This window comes from Oncorhynchus mykiss, chromosome 2 (genome assembly GCF_057628025.1).
Source record: "Oncorhynchus mykiss isolate SJ-2025 chromosome 2, ASM5762802v1, whole genome shotgun sequence".
Lineage (NCBI taxonomy): Eukaryota > Metazoa > Chordata > Actinopteri > Salmoniformes > Salmonidae > Oncorhynchus > Oncorhynchus mykiss.
In genome coordinates this window covers 60,606,011-60,613,182 of record NC_143023.1, presented here as the reverse complement: position 1 = coordinate 60,613,182, position 7,172 = coordinate 60,606,011, and positions in this window count along the sequence as shown.

Sequence of the window (7,172 nt, the reverse complement as noted above, 5' to 3'; positions counted from 1 at the left end):
GAACAAACACCAAAGTAAATAAAACCTAGGCCTATGTTTATCTGTTTATATAATTTCCCTTGTCATTTGTACTTCTATTTTTTGCACACACAGGACAAGCTCTCGCACATATGCCAGCTTGCTGAGTGGGCCCTACTGGAGCCAGGCAGTTGTATAAGGTGGGAGTAGCTGAATTTGTCTGTGAGCCATTTTCTCTAAATTTATAGGCAAATGTATATTTTATTTAGTGTATCGACCATAGGCCTGTGCAGGTCCGGACCGATACACTCGTTTTTGTGTTTGTTTTTGTATATAGTTAATCATTTAACATTTCAAACGTCTTTCTCTTTTGAAACTTGTGTGTTTAATGTTCATTTATGATTGTTTATTTCACTTGCTTTGGCACTGTTAACATGTTTTCCATGCCAATAATGCCCAATTGGGGGGAGTGACTGACTGACTGGGCTTTTGAGAGGCGTGAAGACTGTGACTTCCACCTGTAAAGCCCTGGTGGGATTAGAGGATCAGTTTCCTGGAGATAGCGGTTGCTATCTTCCCTGGCACAATGCCCCACAGCCACCGGAGCCGGGGGAATAAAAGTCCTAACACTCTCCCGGGAGAGGAGAGAAATAACACCCTCAACTAACTTCCTCATTGTTCACTTGAAAAAACACTGAGCTGCATCAGGGGGTGAGAGCAGGACTCCCACTCTGGATTACAGAGTGCCCGCCTAACTAGGTAGTCAGAGATAACGAAAAATGAGGATATGCCAGCCGACTAAAATGTACATGTCGATACAGCACGGAGAGCACTTCCGTTTACACTTTTGAGTCTCACACTAGCTTCTCATACAACTGAACTGAACCGAGCCAAACCAAGCTGCACTGAGCTGACCTGGCTACGTACGTATCTACCACAGCTTTGACATATACAGTACAAAGCAGTCGTGACGAGCTAACACTTCTTTAAAAATGGTGCTCCACTAAAGTCCAGAAGCAGCCTAGAGCCTGGGCTTAATTGTATGAAGGTTTCTTGGCTGGTGTGGGAACGTGCGTGATGAGAACAGTGTGTGTGTGTGTGTGTGTGTATAGGGGATCGTGACAGTACGTCAGAACAGCACTCTAAATTAAGAGGGGGCTGCACAATGCAGGGAGGGAGGAGGGCTTCTGGAGGGAGGCTCAGCAGGTAGGAGAGGGAGGGAACTGGGACTAAAGCTAAAGTTTATACCAGTACTTTAAAATGTATTTCTTTGCTGATCTTGTTCCCTTCATGGACATTAATTTGAAAGAAACTTGTAAATGTCTTTCTATACTAGTCTGCTTCCCTTCTGGCCAATGATCTCGTTCTGAAATTACTCCATATGGAGCAGCAATATAATGGTAACATGTTTAGTACATTTACTGTATAAGTAGCCTTCCAATGAAGGGAAAAATGACAAGAAAGGTGGAATGTTTGAGAGAACTTGGACATGGACTCAAAACAGCAAAGCAGGAGCAGCAGCAAAAATCTATACACTAATATCAACAGAGAAACTTCATTCACCTCTATCTTTTGAGACCTTTACATTAACCTTCACACCTGGGCCCAAACTAACCATGCTATCCACATAGAGCAGCATCTAGTCTAGTCAGGCAGCTTTCAAGGACATAGCAACCTTACCATTCAAGGCTTCACACTAGCCGCTTAAGGTTAACGCTGGGTGCAGTCACACTGAGAGGACGCGGCTCACACCATTATGGCTGGCTGAATAGAGGTAAGCTGCAGGATACCTATCTGACAGTCTGATCACTCACAGGGAGTGTGGATGGATGTACTGAACTTAATGCCGAGGCTCTGAATGGCAAACTCCAGTTATACTGGCCAAAGGGAATACAGTATAGACCAGGGTTACTCAACTCTTAGCCTACGAAGGTCGGGAAGCCTGCTGTTTTTCTGTTCTACCTGATAATTAATTGCACACACCTGGTGTCCCAGGGACCAGTCCCTGATTAAAGGGGAAGAATTTAAAAAATGCAGTGGAACTGGCTTCGCTGTCCAGAGTTGAGTTTGAGGTTATAGAACATGGAGAGCAAACTGCAACTTTTTAAGAGAGAAAAGAACAATGCAGGCTAGAAAGAAACACAACGACATACAAATAAATAGGAGAATATCAATCGGGTGAAGGGGAAATAAGGGGGAGGGAAATGTTAATTGAGGTAATCTTTTTTTGTGATACATTTTTTATTTCATTGAATTCAAATTGACAGTGGAGCGGGTTGAGAGGTTAAAGTTCCTTGGTGTCCACATCACCAACAAACTATCATGGTCCAAACACACCAAGACAGTTGTGAAGAGAAACATTTTTCCCCTCGGGAGACTGAAGTGATTTGGCATGGGTCCCCAAATCCTCAAAAAGTGATTTAGCTACACCATCGAGAGCATGGCTGCATCACCGCCTGGTATGACAATCTGGTATGACAATCTGAGCGTAAGGCGCTACAGAGGGTAGTGTGTACGGCCCAGTACAACACTGGGGCCAAGCTTCCTGCAATCCAGGAACCATATACTAGGCAGTGTTAGAGGAAGGCCCAAAAAATGGTCAGACTTCAGTCACCCAAGTCATAGACTGTTCTCTCTGCTACCGCTTGGCAAGTGGTACTGGAGCACCAAGTCTAGGTCTGAAAGGCTCCTCTAAGGATCCAACCCTTTTTTTTTCAATTTTCACCTAAAATGACATACCCAAATCTAACTGCCTGAACTCAGGACCTGAAGTAAGGATATGCATATTTTTGATACCATTTGAAAGGAAACACTTTGAAGTTTGTGGAAATGTGAAATTAATATAGGAGAATATAACACTGCTAAAAGATCTGCTAAAAGATAATACAAAGAAAAAAGCATGCGTTATTTTGATATTTAATTGTGTTACTTTTTTTATTGATTTTTTTTTTTTTTACTTTAGTTTATTTAATATTTTCTTAACACTATTTCTTGAACTGCATTGTTGGTTAAGGGCTTGTAAGCAAGCATTAAAAAACTTGTTGTATTCGGCGCATGTGACAAATAAAATGTGATTTGATTTGAAAGAAAACAATAAGGAGTCACATTAACCCTCTGTGCCCCCCACCCTCCCCCACCCAGATTCAGTCATGAACTTAAACAAAAAAGAAAAGGGTAAGATACTAGACCTTTACCCTCAAAGCCCCCCCCCCCCCTAGAAGCCTTTTCCAAGACCCATATGGTGCAAAACTGTCCACAAGTAATGCCACTCAAGGCATTTTCTGCGCCCAGAGAAAGTTTGGCGGTGTCAGCATCAGGGCCCTGAATGTTGGTAGCGTTATTATCTGCATCAATGACATGTAAGAGACCGCGGACAGAGGCTAAACGTGTTTTTAGAAAGCCGGTTTGGTCGTGGTGAATGCGTTTGGTAAGGTTCCAGGCGGAAGGCAACAACGTTAGCCAATACTTTAATGTCTGAGTTCAAAAGTGATATTGGATCATAACAGGAACATTTTGAGCGGTCTTTGTCTCTTTTGTTAAGTGAGATTAAAGCAATATTCTAAATTGATTGAGAAAGACCCCTTTTTAGCTGCAGCATGTTCAATAGTAAAGGGCCCAACTGAGTCCAAAAAGATCTACACTCTGGGGGTATTCTGTCAAGACCAGGTTGTGGCGAAATCTGCACGGAGCCTTCACCGTGCACTGCCACTTTAAGAGCGCATGAGCAGTAAGGAAGGAGAATATAAAGAGAGCTCGTTCAGCTCTTTGGGGAGGGGCTCTTAAAGTGGCGCGACAGTTTGATTGTGTGTGCTGTGCTGCAGAAGTTTTGTTTGTTTTCAGCGTGTGTAGTTTATAGAGTATTTAACTCAATCATCGGTGTAATCGCTCTAGGTCGTGGTTGTTTTTGTTTGGGACCACGCCCGTTATGGATCGCATGGATTAGTAGCAACATTGTTGCGAAGCTTTAACATACAAACCATCGGACAGTCAGACAGTACACCTGCACGCCTGAAGACCACAGCTAAGATCTCTTGTTCTCTTTCTCTTTTTCTCTTCCCTCTATCGTTCCAGTGCTTTACCCTGAAACAGACTTTCTATTTTTCCAATGCACTTCCTATTGAAGTTCATTAGAGCTGGACTATTATTGCCCTGCCAGAAGTATTTGGACATTTTAGTTAAAAGGGAGGTTGCTTGCAAGTTGGGTATTGTTATGTAAACTGTATTGAGATGTACTAATGACATGTGGCCGAGAAGACTGGACATTTTTAAGGCCTTTGTTGTGTCGATGAACACCCCCCACATTCATACCCTCTGCACTCATCTACTAGAAAATAATACAGATTATTGCAAATCCTATGTTGATGACTGGGTTCGTTCTTGTATGAAGTTGCTGTTGAATTGCTCTGCCATTATTAGTATTAGTATTATTGTATGAGGTATTCTTGTTGGGGTTACCCCTGTGCTGTGATGTGGGTTTTATATGGTGTGTATTCTCTTTTCTCTCCACTGGCTATCTGGTAAACAGGCTACACTCTAGGCAGTCTCTTCTGCTGATGTGTGTGGGTCTGGTAGTGGTTCTCTCTATTCTACTCTTTTCCTTTCGGCATGGTTAATACCTGCCTGGCGCCCGAACAAAAGCTTTCTTTACCCCTCTCTAATAAATACCGCTACAAGGTGACCTCCCAATGTTCATAGCTTGTATGGCAGTCTTCTATTCAACTAGCATAAGACTCCAGTGTATGAGATACTGTGGTTATTACTTTTGGCTTGTGTAATCATGTTATAATGCTAACCTGAATGTCATGCTGAATGTTTGTGTAATTGTCACAAAAACATAATGCACCTTTTGTAGAATAATGACAAGGTTACAATGCAAATGGCATGTGTAAAATAGTTGTTTTATATCGTTTTGGAACTAAACCACCCTTGCACTGCTTAGTAAAACCTTTTGCTTAGTTGTTTCAGTGGGCTGGCCCTCATCATCTGCTTTGTAATCAAAGTATTCCCATAGTTCGCTTCTGCAGACAGTTTTGCCAACAAGTTGCAGGCATAGGAATGTTTTCGTTTGAAGAAGCCATGCTGTTGGCATTTTCTCTCTCTTCTTGCTTGCTTCTTAAAAGTAGCTTGTGCTGTCAGCGGCATACGCTGACGCAGCCTGGCTAACTACTGCCACCTTGAGAAGTTTCAGACAAATTACGATTCTCAATCCGTATATGACAAGAGAAACGTTTGATAGAAGTACTGAAAGTAACACAAATTCTAGTGCTGAACGATTTTTCATTTTCATGTTCGAGTTTCAAAAAAGTACCGAAGTTATGGTATACCGTGCAACACTGTCACTATCTGTCTAACACACAGAGCAGAGGACTAGAGGACAATTCATCAACTTGCTTAAAATCTAATCAAACTTTATTTGTCACATGAGCCAAATACAACATGTGTAGACCTTACTGTGAAATGCTTACTTACGAGCCCTTAACCAACAGTGCAGTTCAAGAAAGAGTTAAGAAAATATTGACCAAATAAATTAAAGTAGAAAATAATAAAAAGTAACACAATAAAATAACAATAATGAGGCTATATACAGGGGGTACGGGTACCGAGTCAATGTGCGGGGGTACAGGTTAGTTGAGGTAATTTGTACATGTAGGTAAGGGTAAAGTGACTATGCATAGATAATAAAGAGCAAGTAGCAGCAGTGTAAAAAACAAATGGAGGTGGTGGGTCTTACGGCTTCGGGTAGAAGCCGTTAAGGAGCCTTTTGGTGCAAGACTTAGCGCTCTGGTACTGCTTGCTGTGTGGTAACAGAGAGAACAGTCTATGACTTGGGTGACTGGGGTCTTTGAAAAATGTTTGGGCTTTCCTCTGACATCGCCTAGTATAGAGGTCCTGGATGGCTGGAAGCTTGGCCCCAGTGATGTACTGGGCCGTACGCATTACCCTCTGTAGCGCCTTATGATCAGATGCCGAGCAGTTACCATACCAGGCGGTCATGCAACCAGCTCTCGATGGTGCAGCTGTAGAATGTTTTGTGTATCTGGGGACCCATGCCAAATCTTTTCAGTCTCCTGAGGGGAAAATGTGTTGTCGTACCCTCTTCATGACTGTCTTGGTGTGTTTTAACCATGATAGTTCATTGGTGATGTGGACACCAATGAACCTGAAACTCTCGACCCGCCCCACTACAACCCTGTCAATGTTATTGGGCGCCTTTTCCTGTAGTCCACGATCAGCTCCTTTGACTTGATCATATTGAGGGAGAGGTTGTTGTCCTGGCACCAGTTCTCTGACCTCCTCCCTATAGGCTGTCTCAACATTGTCGGTGATCAGGCCTACCACTGTTGTGTTGTCAGCAAACTTAATGATGGTGTTGGTGTCGTGTTTGGCCATACAGTCGTGGGTGAACAGGGAGTACAGGAGGGGACTAAGCACACACCCCCGAGGGGCCCCAAAGTTGAGGATCAGCGTGGCAGACGTGTTGTTGCAGACGTGTTGTTGCCTACCCTTACCACCTGGGGGCAGCCCATCAGGAAGTCTAGGATCCAGTTGCAGAGGGAGGTGCTTAGTCCCACCGTCCTTAGCATAGTAATGAGCTTTGAGGGCACTATGGTGTTGAACACTGAGCTGTAGTAAATGAGCAGTATTCTCACATAGGTGTTCCTTTTGTCCAGTTGGGAAAGAGCAGTGTGGAGTGTGATTTAGATTGCGTCATCTGTGGATCTGTTGGGGCGGTATGCAAATTGGAGTGGGTCTAGGGTATCTGGGAGGATGCTGTTGATGTGAGCCATGACCAGCCTTTCAAAGCACTTCATGGCTACCGATGTGAGTGCTATGGGGCAGTAATCATTTAGGAAGGTTACCTTTGCTTCCTTGGGCACAGGGAATATGGTGGTCTGCTTAAAACATGTAGGTATTACAGACTCGGTCAGGGCGAGGTTGAAAATGTCAGCTCTAGCTTTTAGCTCGATGCGAATGTTGCCTGTAATCCATGGCTTCTGGTTTGGATATGTACTCACTCGGGGATGACGTCGTCAATGCACTTTTTCATGAAGCCGATGACTGAGGTGGTATACTTCTCAATGCCATTTGATGAATCCCGGAACATATTCCAGTCTGTGCTAGCAAAACAGTCCAGCAGCGTGGCATCCACGTCATCTGACCACTTCTGAATTGAGTGACTCACTGGTACTTCCTGCTTTAGTTTTTGCTTGTAA